Genomic DNA, 12,225 nt, shown 5'->3' with positions numbered 1-12,225 from the left:
ATTTATGTCATAATTAATAGAAACGAAAATAGCAATCACTCAACCATTTTATCAGATAATCTAAAACTAAATATGCTTTTACTAAGGAAATGTTAATTATAATGAGCAAACAGAGAAAGTATTCATCATAGTAAATATGACAGGGAAATTTTATCAAGTGACTATAATCTTTATTTAATCATCCATTTTAACTCATTTCGTATGCAGATCATTAACTTGCGATAGTTCTTTTATGGTTTCCCATGCGAATCATGTTATCGTATCTACAAATCTCACGTGACGTTCGCAAATCCGAATTTACAGAACTTCTTGCATCTCTTAATTACACGAAAGGTCATCGAGACAAACCTATTGCGATTACCCTACTGATTTGATATATGCATATATGCGTGTACAAGTCGCAAATAGAAACGTGGTTTGAGCATCGGAATATATTATTTAAATATAAATAAATATTCCTTTCGTATAACAGAATATAGACATTGAATATTTGAACACGCATTTCGTTTTTGAAGATAACAATATGGGACAATATTATTTGAACGTGCAAGTTATCAATATTCTGAATAATTTTTTCGAATAAACGAATAATATGGAAATCTGTTGTGATCCGCAAGTCCAATTCGGTTGCATTATCAACTGATTTCTGTCGATAGCCGCAAGCTGCGTAGAATTCACCGTCAATCACGAATACGTTAACGGCGTATACAAGTCAATCGTGCGCCAATAACGAATGTGGTTTACCGGCCTCCGGCTCTATACGATTGTGATTATGATTATTATAATTATTAGCGTATCATTGATGCAGACCATGCAGGAACGACGTGTGTCCATTACGCGGCATCGCGCCGGAATTTACCCGCAACCCTCCGTCGTCAAGCAGCCTGTTAATTACATTAATTAATGCAACCAGATACTCGCCGCACCCGCATGCTTTAAATATACGATTATATGGTAGTGGCGATAAGCCAGATTTCGTGTAAAGACTTCAAGCCATAATAAGTTTTAGACTAGGTCGCGTGAAGACCGATGGTATAATAATTGAGTAATAATTGAACGAACATAATGTCAACTTTTGTGATATATTGTTATAACGCGATGTTTCTTTCATTCGGATCGTTACTGAATTTATTCAAATCTGATTTAATTAATATATTTGGTTCGCTTTCGAATTGTTTTCAAAATATTCCCACGAGATATTTGAAAACGAGAATTGGTTTTCATCCACACATGTACGCACGCAAGAATTTTGAACGGCATTAATATTTAATCTTGAATGATCAAAGTTTGAAGAACTGGGACATTTTAATAAAACCAGCGCGATGAGACCGAATCTCAAATATATTTGATGTTATTGCTGTCAATTAAAAACAAATGTATCGGATATGGAAAATTTATATAACGTGCAATAACTTATTCATGACTGCAAAATTTATAGAAAAAAACATTTTTTTAATTTGTAAGTACATTATACACACAGTAAAAATTTGATTATTTTTAAAAATATTTGATCATGTATGATCTCTAATAAAAAAAAACACTAAATTTTAATTTCTACACTTTGCAAACAATGATCTTAATAGAATAACAATTTAAAAATATATTATTTCAACAATTTCTTAATATGTTATTTGTAGTATAAATTCAGATTCAAGCCTTTTGTTAAAATTAAGAATACATTGACTTTTATGTACAATCCCTTGTCATTCGCAATATTTTAAAGTCTACGTACATCTAGCAATTTAATACAAGTTATTCACAGCTCTTAAACGTGCAGCATTAATTTTACGAAATAGTCGAGTAATCTGTTGAAGGACAAAACAATTTCCCATTAGAGATACACTCTATCGACGGCAGTATCCTCGACGTTGAATAACTCGAGCGCAATTCCCCAAGGATCTCCTTCATGAGAATTCTGAAATATCGTATTGTTACATCCATGCTACGAGCATTATTACGACGAAACATTGTCTACGAGAAAGCGATATAACGACTAAAAAATATTGAGGAAAATTAACGCGACTGCCGGAGAGATTTCTCTGGATTTTTATACGTGGCAGACCTCTTTCACGCTGCTTCCCATTATCCAACCATCATGTTCGCAACATCGGAGTCTTTTTCTCTCTCGCCTCTCTTTTTCTCTTTCTCCCTATTTTGCTACGGATGACCGTAATAAAAATGGGAAGAACAGACCACAGTTTGTTCCGAGCGCGGCATGTACAGGAATTGTTTTGAGGCTCAAAAAGCTCAACCGAAAAAGAAAGAGAATGAGAAAGAGACAGAAAAAGAGGGGGAAGAAAGAGAGAGAGAGAAAGAGAGAGAGAGAGAGAGAGGGGGGAAAGAGGGAGAGAAAGAGAGAAAGCGAGAGAAATTAGATTCTATGAGTCTTCCGTGACATACGCATAGCGGCTATTGTTCACCATTATGTACTTCAATAGAGCGATAGGGTGGTAGGTCATGTCGCATATTTATAATGCACTTTACGTAAATTAGCTTCAATTTTGCAGACCTCAAAGCGTCATCAGCCGACCACCGATGGTAGAGTTTCCAGTAGAATTCGGACCAGACTTCAACTTCGCGAAAATTTAACCTACGACTAGTTTGTGATACAATGTTACGCAATCCGATAATTACGCGATTTTTTATGGAATAATTTATGGAAATTATTTGTTGTTAATAAAAAATCTCCGCATGTGTCTTGAAGTACAAACCTTCTCTTTTGAATATAGGTTTATCAAATTGAAACATAATTCGTCAAAATACTTATACTTTTGTGAATAAATTTTTAAGGCAATTTTAAGAACAGCCAAGTAAAAGTGTATTAAATCAAGAGTTAAAATCGTGGAACAACTTCAATGGTATTAATTCTAAATGTTAGATACATAAAAATGTGATCTTAAAATTATTATCACTTAACATAACAATTGTTTTTATGTCTGTATATGTATATATGACATATTTATATTAAAATTTTATTTTATTTTTACGCAAATTTGTAGATTTCAATATCGATTTTGAATTTTAAGAGGATGATCCGAAGATACAACAGAAGCTGTCATCTCCGCGGAAGTTTTGAGCAAACGAGCAAAGTCTGGTTTGGATTAGACAAGATAAGCTCTAGGATAACTATGAAATGACCAAGAACAGCCGTGTGAGCATTTTCACACTCTCGTAGACGACATTCTCACCTTGTGCGATATTAAAGGATGAAAATAACATAATACATGTATGTGACGATATATGCGTGTATCCAGACATGTGTATCGTAAGCTTGCGAGGGAAGTTTGATAACAAAATTAGACATTAATTGCAATGCACACAATTGTAATTATGTTTTAAGACAAACTTACAGTCTAAAAACAAAGATATATTCAATTTATATATGTTAGAAATTTTGAAATTACCTAAAATACATCTACGTGGGGTGTTCTAATTATAATTTATTATATCACAACTTAAGCGACTATATCATTATATCAATTTTTAGATAAATATTTAAAAAATCATCATATATAGTTAAGAAAATTTTATAATATAACTATTATGTCATATATACTACAGTATAAAATGCATATCATAATATATTCACATTAAGCAACGAGTTTCAAATAAATATATTATCATTTTATGAACTATTTACATCATCGCTTACGATTTCACTTTATTTACCTGGTCAAATATAAACTTAGAGAAAACGCCTCGATATGTTGAAAATAACTTCAAGAAAAGAAGGATAAAGAAGGATCGCATTCCGTTTTTCCTACGAAGTTTCGAGCTTTACCAACTATTGGGTCATCCCTTAGGCTTCTAAATCAAACATCATTTTTCAAAGAACAAACCTGAATAAAGATTGACAACGCGACTCTAGATCTCCAGAGACGAGTTAAATATGGTCAAATAGAAAGTCGAGAGGAAATTCTGGCGTTAAACCCGAGCCTGATAGCAGAATTTATTTCGCTCGATTCAGCATTCCTTTTTCTTTACGAAATTCTGGAAATACGACGAACAGGTTCCGCAGAACCGAGTACATCAAATCAACGAGTGTGTTTTGATAAGTCAAATTGAGCGAAGGAAAATCTTTTCGCGGATGCGCCCCATCAGTTTTTCACCGTGTTGCAGTCGAAGATGAATTTCTGATGAATCCTTCCAAGATCCTGATACTTCCACGTATTTTTACTTGATATTCTCTAAGACTTTTCAACTACCACTTCATAATTTATCTGTGCATCTCCGAAACACATCGTAAAACAAAAGACAGTGAAAGGTTATTGTTAAAAATAAATAATTCTCATCCTTCGATTCTGAATTCAAAGTCGCGAATTGCACATGAATCGTCTTACCATCTCACTGAATCTGAATACTTAAAAAGTAAATATAATATTTTATGCGCTCATCCAAAATTTATTTTTTCTTGAATAATTTGTTGATACTAAGAAAAAAAAACTTTACTTAATATTCCAATTTATATGAAAATTATGCTATTGAGAATTAATGCATTTTTCAACTTAAAGAAAAATATTAAATAAATGAGTCGTAAAATATACGTATAATATAAAACTTTCAGAATATATAACATACGGAATATTATTTAATTTTCCGTTATCTTTCGTTGGTAGTTGCATGTTTGTCGATATGTCGCGCGGAGATACGCATATAAATTACTAATAGAAATAATCTTATGCATATTTGTAAAATCTGTACGTAGCATACAGAAAAATATATTATAATTTATGAATATAAATTTAATTATTTAATTTTTTCTTGTTTATCTTTTCTTATAATTCTTTAATTGTAGATAAAAAATTAAAAATTCTTAAAAGTGTATAACTATATTTAATTAAGAGACAAGATGTTTTATTAATTTATATGCGCAAAATTTATATCTAATTATTTATAATTTTACAAACTAATGTGTTAGTATTAAAATAATTACTGTCCTCTTTGATTTGATTCTTGATACTCAATATTAAAAAAAAAAATAAACAATTTCTTTTATTTATTTTTTCACATATTAGTGGTCCTATTTTTTATAATAATCACGAAATATTTTAAATGTAGATGTTACACAGATTCTAACGTGTAAAACCGAACAACTAAATCCGAATTACATTGCAGAATTACATCTTCCATTTAATGCCTCTTTCTTGTGTAGCATTTTTTTTTGTTTGCTTATATATAGAACTTTTACGCTTGAGCTTACTCATTTGATGCAAAAAGAATAGAATCTCTTGGATCGTCGCGTAGAAACGGATCTTTGTAATCCAACAGACTTTGATCCCGCCAAAAGCGCTTCCGCCACTGACAAGCAGGGCCGATCGATTGCGAAAGGGAGACTGCAATAGTTCACTACTTTACACCTCGGACAGTGCCTCATCGAGGCACGAGTGATTACTCGTTTTGGTTGTCATTTAATTAACAGACGCTGGATGACTCGCGTTTTTAACGACTGTGCTCTGTGCTGTTGATTAATTTCAATTCGTGCTTGCGTGGTAGATAATCCTTTATAAAAAACTTAATAACTGCAATGTAATAAGTTTAACTATAACAGATACAATTGTAACAAACTCGATATATTCCTATTCATCGAGGTCAGATAATTAGTATATTGATTATAATTTTTGTCGAAGCATTATCGATTATCTTGTTAGCGGCAATTCGCGTTAGAAGAAAAAGCAACGAATAAATTCAATAAATATAGCGCTAAATGCAAATTTGATGCACGTCGTAGAAACCTCAGAGCATTTGAATATAATTATTTAGTTTATGAAAATCTGATAAAACCGCAGCTATCAAATGTAAGCATTTTAACTCTATTTCAATTATTATATAAATCAGAAGCTGTATGTATAATTGTAAATATATCTTTATAATTTTATTTGATTTTATATCGATATATATAAATAAACGTCTCTTCGAACAAAATACTTTTATGTATTTTACTTAAATGTTTTTCAATCCTACAATATTTCAAGTATACTCGAATAAAAATTGAAGATAAATAATTTTTAAATTGATTACTTTATATAGCATAGACTCTTAATACGGATGTCAAAATAGAAATTTTTTATGAGTAAACATTTTCTTATTGGCTTTCTATTAAATAAATATTCATAAAGATTGTTTTAACACGTTAAATGTTACAGTGATGATCCATCCAGTGATCGGAGCCTGAATGTTAATAGTATTTTTACGCCATATCAAACTTTTTAAAATGTTTTTAAAAATGAATATTACCTAGTATACAGTTTTGAATAGTATAAATAGCTAGATAACAATATAAAGTAAGAAGTGCGCAATTCGACACACTATGAGAATATAATCTTATTTAATTATATCACATAATATTTTATATATATAATATGCTTATCATGAAAATCTGTGGTGGTAAGATATACAAAACTCACTGAGCAGACATGTTAACGAACACTAGGTAGTATATTACGAAAAAAGCCGCGTCTATACCCATATTGCCTTGGCACTCCCACCCGTCGAGAAACATTATCTGTTCATCGACCCACGAACGGCAATTCAGATAGAGCGATAATCTTCGACATGTCCGACAGTATGCTGATTCTGACTACTTGCTATGCCGTTCGATCGCGTTTATGTCTCACCGAGATAGGATTCACATTAATGTAACCATTAACTGTCACGTTTAACCATAACATCCGTCATTATTGTGACACTGTTCAAACTGTGATTTCTGTTGCAAAATGCTGTCCCATAACTAACGAAAAATTATCGAAAGATATTCTGTCAATTATTATTGTTACATGATTGCGATTTTTATATATCTTGTCTCACTCGCTTTATTTAACAAGTTAAATAACTGGAACACAAAGGCAAACTTGATTACAACTTTTTCTATTAGTGTGTTTGCTCTAGTTAAATAAACGTGAGTTTTGTCGAGCAAATAGTAAAACTAGATGACGTGTCAGCTGCTAATAAAGCATGTGTGTTCCCCATTCCTAAAGATTTTTCCTTTATCACATCAATTCATCAAATTCCACAAAATACAATATTTTTTTTAGAGACAGTAGAGGAAGCAGAAAACAATCAACCGAGACATTGATCACTATCACCACGATGCATTATTAAATTTTAATCTCTTCCAATATTAATTTTAATTTAATTCACCATTCGCGATTAACGTTGCGCCGTAACGAGATAGACAATTGCAGCAATTACACACAAAATTTCCAGAGTTTCTAAATGTATACAATTAACACGCTGCAACACAAATCGGAGCGGACGCGCGCGCGCGCGCGTCTCGAATTCCGAATGGAGCTTTGCCATCTGATCCGGAGACCGGAAGCGACCGCGCGATTTAGTGGTGATGACCTAGTTCACACTAGGATCGAACGCCGACTCCGATTACTCACCGTCACGCAGACGTTTGACGATGATGGCGAGAAGGAGCGATCGAGAAGCAAGATCCGCGTTGAAGCAAATCGTAACACGACGTATCGTCTTTCGAATGTTACCGCACGTATTTTCGCGATCTACAAATATTTCCGACGTCTATTCAAAATCAATCGCGGTTAAAGAGTTAGGCGAACGAGCTCGAGTTCGAAGTGGAATAGCCACTTGTAGAGTCGGCGGATGACCGGGCGCGTAAACCAGACTGGCGGGTTGATAAACAGGTGAGATGTCGTCGCGTGCCTCTCTCCCTCTTCCCCCAGCCGCTCGCGTCCCACTCCTTCCACTTTCACCAGTTGCACCCTCCCGGTTTCACCCCGGCGCATCTCTCTCCCTCCCAGATAGTTTCCCCCTCCTCGCATGTCACCCATCTCGCTCTCGTTCAGAATTCGGGCTATCCGTCTCGTTTTGATTCCCGATGATCCGCCTTATTTTTCGCTTCCTCCACAGAGACTTCTCCGTCTTTACCGTTTATAGTATCTTTCCCTTTCTGTCATTGAGGCACTATATTACCGTCTCTCTCCTGTCCGCTGCGTCGAAGCGCACCCCTACTTTTCTCAGCCATCTCTCTTTCTTGAAACAGCCTTGCCAGCAACTATCCTCCTTCCTTTTCCGTTTCTCTTTTTCTTTCATTCTAGACACCACATCACGCATCTCCCTCCCTGATTTACCCTCTCTATTTCTCAATATCGCCTTGCTTCCTTCCTCACGCGTTCAACCCTCCCGTTTTTCCAACACGGCTTCTCCTCCTTCTACGTTTCTAGATTTCCCTCTCTCCTGCGGTGTCCCTCTAGTCCTTCCACCCTCTTCAATGACTCCCACCAGCTATTTCTCGATGCCGCCCTACCCACCAAGGTTCGTGGCGCGCTGTTTCCTACCCCCGCAGGGGTACAACCGGAGGTACTTGCGTGCGCAGCACGTCCATCGATCTATTTTAGCTCACCTACGCTCTTGCCAGGCCGGGTATATACCTGCTGCTGCTGCTTCCATACCGTACCCTGCGCGCGTACGGGTGCGTTCACACTACACGGGGATGAAATGAAGAGGGAAGCTAGAGGAGAGAGAGAGAGAGGACGGACGAAACTTCGATGAGAGACCCAGAGACCCAAATTGTCGATTCTAGGTTACGAAGATCAAGAGAATTCCAGAGAGGATAGCCTGATTATATCAATGTTCAACAAGCTTGATTCGCTTAGAAATCAAATGATCGGATAAATCGTAAGAAATCTTCTTATTTATCCTATTCTTTAGCGTTTGCTTGATTAACTAGTAATTGTCATTTTTCAAAATACGCAATTATTGTATGTGTTAATCGAAAATTTATGAAAAAAATAGCTTTTCTGAGATTATATAAAAATTGGCAGTAACTTATGTTAATGTAATATTTTATCTATTTTAATGAGTGTATTTTTTGGACACATTAAAATATTAGATTTTGATCACATCTCCAACTAAAAGGCTTTTCTGCGGAATGTATTCTGCTAGAAAGTATCTCAACTTTGATCAATTCTATAATAAATCTCAATGTTCGTTCAACAAGAAGGATCAAAGCATCATCAGTCATTAAAATTAATGTCAGATATATATTTTGGTAACGTCTCTATACATATATGTATATTGCATAAACAGAAAAAGACAAAATGGTAAAATTTAGACATTTTACCAAAAACTAGTTTTTAAACTGTAAATTTATTTTTTACAAAAGCGAATGCCATTTTGAGTAATTTAAAAATTGTAAATTGTAATTATTAAAAAAATAAATATTAATCTAAATTAAAATTAAAATTTTAAAAAATAATTATTTTTCATGAATTTATTTTAAATAAAAATTTTACCCGTTCTTTTTTTCACAGCAGTTTCTATTTGATAATAAAATGGCATATGCAATGTTCTACTGTTCGCAATAATATAATGTGTTCAGTGTACACTTTGGAATATGTAAATGTAGTACAATACATATAAAAATGATTTTCCGCTATATAATTTCTAACATCGTTATTACTGGATAATCGTAAATCATATTTGAGGGTCTTTCATCAAATTTTTTACTTGATTATCACTGCAAATCCAAGTGTGTTATTTTAACTGAAGCTCTTCTTACACATTTCTTGCCGTTTTAAATGACGTCATTTAACACAGTTGAACGTATTAATACGATTAAACGTGTTGTTCTAACACGCAACAAAACATGTAAAACGAGCTTCATCAGTCAAATGTATCATCTTTAAACATTTATGCGTGTAGAAATAACATACTTGGATTTACAGTGATATCGGCGTTATTGAGCGTGTTAGAATATCATACACAGAGTATAGACGACACGATGATTGTGTTAGCATCACACATACAACGTCATCTCGGGTTAATACTGAGGCCGTCTGCTTACAGGAGACTCTAGCACGATGCACGTTACTCGCGTGATTGTAATTTCCATGGGAATTACGTGCACAAATGTCGCCAGTGTACTTCACATTCATTCGCGACTGTCACGCGCAACAAGATATTAAACTTTATCGCGCAAAAATTTTTCCATGATTGCTGTCAGCTCGAGATGTGTTCCCTCCATGTATTTTATCCAACAAAATCTCAAATAAAATATACAAAAATTATGTGTTAATTAATTTTCCATTTATAAATAATAGAAGAAACAAGTTTGGTTTTTAGCGATTTCAATGCTACAGCAATCCATGAAAAATTTTTGTTAGTAACAATGAAAACAATTTTATAATCTGTGTAAAGTATTTTTTGATATTTATATATAGATATGAAATTGAAGACGCCGAAAGTATTAGCTAGTTTATAATTTAACTTTGTAGATTTATCACTGCCTTGTAAATTTAGTTGCCATAGATAGTGGATTCACAGATAGTTGCCATAGATGGTGGTTAGTGGATTCACAGATCTACAAATAAGCTGTGTATTTTCGAAAAAAAAAATAAACGGACGGGTTAAACAAAATTTTTCGTTTTTTATTATTTATATATCGATATATTTCTGGCAAGATATTTCATCGGTTTTGCCGAAATTTGATATTGAACGCTCGGATGTGCAAACCTGCCCAGTTATTAAAATTGTTTTCACTTTTTGCAAAACAAAAACGCATTGCAATCTAAGCCGAAAACATCGAAAGTGGTTTATCTTATTGCTAGAAATTATTCTCAATTTGTAAGCCATTACAATAGTAATCTAATAATTGGTAGTTTGGAGCTATAAGCATGCCGTATTTTTGAAATATCGCTCTTTTAAGCGCATAAAAATATTTGATATTTATTAAAAAATACCTTATTTATCTGGCCATAAGATAAACAGATAAGATAAAGTCCATGCAAGTCAATATATATGTCATTAATATTATAAAAAAAATTGAGTATAGAAATCAAATATAATATTAAAACTATACAGTCTTTTATTCAACCGGTTATAATACAAAAATTAAAAAAAAATGTTAAAAGTGAAATAAGTTTAATAAAGTGGGATAAAGGTAGGAAAAATGGCATTTTTATCGTTTTATCGACCAATCTGCAATTAACGAAAACAAAAAGCATGAAATGAAATGCACTACTCCGAAATCAAACTCTCGACAGCATAATTTTATGCCATTGTGCGCGCTACCGTATATTTATGGGATTGACATGCATGCTAGTTAATAGAACCGTAGCTGGTTTCTACGATGTGATAATGAAATCGGATTATCGATTTCGTTCCCGCAGCAAATAGTCGTATACCGACGTAAATGGCATTGATAGACGGCGCTATGAGGGTGTGCAGAATAATAGTGCTAGCACACACAGTGCCTAATGGAAAATTTTCATTAACTATCTGGTTCGTGAAGACGCAATCTGAAATCCCCGTATTCATCGTCATCATCTTGTATTATTACTATTATTAGAGTACTTTTAAAAAGATTTTGAACTTTACATTTAATGCATGTTGTTAACTTATAAAAAAATTCATTTTTTGTAATATAATATTAATAGATTAATGCGTCTTACTATTACTAACTTTGAATTCTTCTGTTATAATTTATTCTAAAATTTTAACAGCGAATACTATGATAGAAAATACATCAGCATTTATAACATTAACTTTTTGTTATATTTCAAAATCAATTAAACTTTGCGAATAATTAAACTTTCACCAATAAATGATAATAGAAAGGTTTTCTTACACTGAAAGATCTTTATAAATTTTCTTATTAAAAAATTATGATTATTTTATATGACAATCTATATGATTTTCTAATCTTCCTAATTTCTGTTTTTGTATCAGCAAAAAAATATGAAGTTTTCAACTTGCAACAAAGCTGGAGAAAATATTTGAGATTAATAATGTCGCATCGCAAGTATCTTAAAATGTGACTTTTCAACAATGACTTTCAAAATAGTTAGCACTGCGATATTCAGCAAAGTAAGTTTCAAACTTTTCCGCCATTTATTTCAATATTCGCGATATTAAAATTGTTCTATCCTATTTCTGTTATGTCGTTGTAATATTATACAACACCATTAACAGCATTAAAATTAAATAACCGTAATCTTAACTAAAACCATTAAGAGAGATTATCTTTCCTTATTTATAACTAAGAAATTAAATAATTAAATCATTATTTTTAACACAAGCAGTTAATCTTTTTTAGTTTAATCTTGTTTTTTAGCTCGTAATTATGTCTATTTGTTCTAGAAGGTTTAACTGAGAACACAATATATAAATTTCTTTTTTCTTCCTTCTACTCTCTCTCTCTCTCTCTCGCTTCCTTTCTCTGTTCATTTTTTTTCACTTCTTTTGCGCGCCGAAAGCGATACTTTT

At 33.0% G+C, this 12,225-nt stretch overlaps 1 protein-coding gene across 3 annotated transcripts in view; it reads right to left on the bottom strand.

Moving 5' to 3' along the window:
• The window catches only part of Unc-13-4a (BAI1 associated protein 3), a 75,323-nt gene extending 67,455 nt beyond the window's left edge, over positions 1 to 7,868 (bottom strand). For 2 of the 3 annotated variants that reach the window (XM_071779875.1, XM_071779877.1), the window contains exon 1: positions 7,383 to 7,868. The gene's annotated coding sequence lies outside the window, so the exon portion shown is untranslated. The remainder of the gene's footprint in view (positions 1 to 7,382) is intronic. The other variant, XM_071779876.1, reaches the window with a different exon arrangement.
• Between the last annotated feature and the right edge of the window lie 4,357 nt (positions 7,869 to 12,225).

This window comes from Temnothorax longispinosus, chromosome 5, assembly GCF_030848805.1.
Source record: "Temnothorax longispinosus isolate EJ_2023e chromosome 5, Tlon_JGU_v1, whole genome shotgun sequence".
In the NCBI taxonomy this organism is placed as follows: domain Eukaryota; kingdom Metazoa; phylum Arthropoda; class Insecta; order Hymenoptera; family Formicidae; genus Temnothorax; species Temnothorax longispinosus.
Note: the sequence above shows the minus strand (reverse complement) of the source record. Positions and strands in the feature narration are given on the sequence as shown.